Source organism: Penaeus vannamei, chromosome 7 (assembly GCF_042767895.1).
Source record: "Penaeus vannamei isolate JL-2024 chromosome 7, ASM4276789v1, whole genome shotgun sequence".
NCBI lineage: Eukaryota > Metazoa > Arthropoda > Malacostraca > Decapoda > Penaeidae > Penaeus > Penaeus vannamei.
In genome coordinates, this window is record NC_091555.1 from 7088471 (window position 1) to 7090970 (window position 2500).

Sequence of the window (2500 nt, forward strand, 5' to 3'; positions counted from 1 at the left end):
AGAATTCCACCAGCCTTATTCCCCCTCCTCTAAAACCGAAATAGAAAAAAAATAGCTAAGAAAAATGAATAAATAAACAGATAACTAATAAAATGAATAAATAAACAAATAACTAAACAAACAATAAAGCATTAATGCCAACCCGCAAAGCCTAATCCCGGCAATACAAGGAGGCGCCTCCCTCCTGCGACGTCCCCCTCCCTCCCCCAGACGAGCAGGTGCGCCTCCGTATCTCCCGGCCATTCCGAAGGCGTTTCCTCGCGAGTTCAACGGCCGCGAGACTCAAAGCATTTAGATCTTCAGACATCGGCTCGGGCGGCGTGGGAGATGCAAACACCTTGGAGAGAGAGGTTATGAAGACGAGCCGGCCCGCCTCTTCTCTTTACGGTGCGAAGGGAAAGTTACGCGTAGCAGGGATTAAGGGTGGGAATTACGGGGGAAAATGGCGTAGGAATTGCTCGGTGTCTCAAGTGTGTTGCGCGATTGGAAGTGAGGGGGGAAAATAATAAGGAGAAAAAGTGGGAATGGAAAATAAATAAAGGATGGATTTATCACCCGACGCATTTATCTCGTTTCATTCTTTCTTCACTGCGGAGGAGATTCATCATCGGGGGTGACGTCACGCGTTCTCGCATTCAAGCAGACGCGTTCGTGGATCCGCCTCCTCGCGCCGAGCCCGCCCCGTGCATGTCCAACCAGTCCCAACCCTTCCGGGCTTCTACACCGCACGCTCGTGATGGACGCGACGCCCAAATGATGACGAATGGGCGGCCCGCGCGTCCCATACGTCACAATTATCGTCCCGCCGCGAGTCAAAAGGCGCTTGTCCCTAACGACTGGAGGATTACTCCTTAACTGCGCGCGGGAACACCGACTCGACCTGTTATGATGCATTTATGAGATTCAGGAAGCGTCCGACTTTACGTCTCTATTTCGTGGTTAAGTGGGTGATAAAGTGCGTTTTTCTTTTTCTTTTTTTTTTTTCTCACCCCCCCCTCACCCCATCTCATGCCTTACCCGTCTTCCCATCACCTCTTCTTCTTCCACCTCCTCCTCCTCCTCCTCCTTCTTCTTCTCCATCTTCCTTTCTTTTCTCCCTCAGACTTTCCCTTACTCTCCCGTCCTAATTACCTCTAAAAAACTGACCGCCTCCTTTCCTCATTCCGAACGGGCGAGTAAGCTGCGAGGGCGAGAGAGGCGCGAAAACGGTGCGAACGTGAATGGCCGATAATTGAAGCTCGCTGGCGTATCGCGGATGCCTCGGGAACGCAAAGACAAGCTGTTCGCGAGATTTCTCCTTCTCTCTCTCTCTCTCTCTCTCTCGCGTCAAGGGAGGTCCGTCACCCTCTGTCTCTCTGCCTCTTGCTCCCCTTTTATTCTGTTTTTCTTTTTTTGGTCTTTTTTCCCTTTTTTCTTTTTTTTTCTTTCTCTTGTATTTTATTTCATTTTATTTATTTTTTCCTTTTCTTTTTTATTCTTTTTTTTTCTTTGATTTTATATAGTTTTTCCTTCCTTTTCTTTTATTTTATTTCGTTTTTCCTTCGTTTTCTTTTATTTTCTTTTTCTTTTTTCCTTTTCTTTTCTTTTATTTCTTGTTTACTTTTGTTTTCTTTTATTTTATTTCTTTTTTCTTTCATTTTCTTTTCTTTCTGTCTTTTTTTCTTTCATTTCTTTTTTCTTTTATTTTATTTTATTTTCTTCCTTTTCTTTTCTCTTCTTTCTTTCGTTTTTCTTTCCTTTTTTCTGTTCTTTCTTTTTTCTTTCTTTTCTGTCTCTTCTGCTTCAACCTATCTACATCTGTATTGGTATCTAATTCTTTTTGCCTAGGAATGTATCTTTTTATCTAGCTATCTACATACCCCTATACACATTCATATCTATATCTATGTCGATCTATCTACCAGTGTATATATCTGTCTAAGAATATAGACAAATACATGCCTACATAAATGCATACATACATACATACATACATACATATATACATACATATATACATACACATATACATACATACACACACAGACACCCTCCTCCCCAACACACACTTACAAGAGCACACACACACACATATATATGTATGTGTGTGTGTGTGTATGTGTATATATATGTATATATATGTAAATATATATATACATAATATATATACATATATATATATATATATATATATATATATATATATATATATATATATATATATATATATATATATATGTATATATATTATATATATATATATATATATATATATATATATATATATATATGTGTGTGTGTGTGTGTGTGTGTGTGTGTGTGTGTGTGTGTGTGTGTGTGTGTGTGTGTGTGTGTGTGTGTGTGTGTATGTTTGTGTGTGTATGTTTGTGTGTGTGTGTGTGTGTGTGTGTGTGTGTGTGTGTGTGTGTGTGTGTGAATATGTATACAGATATGTGCGTTTGTGTGTGTGTGTGACTGATAAAAAAATATATATAATCTCTGTAATTATCCACCAGTCTGC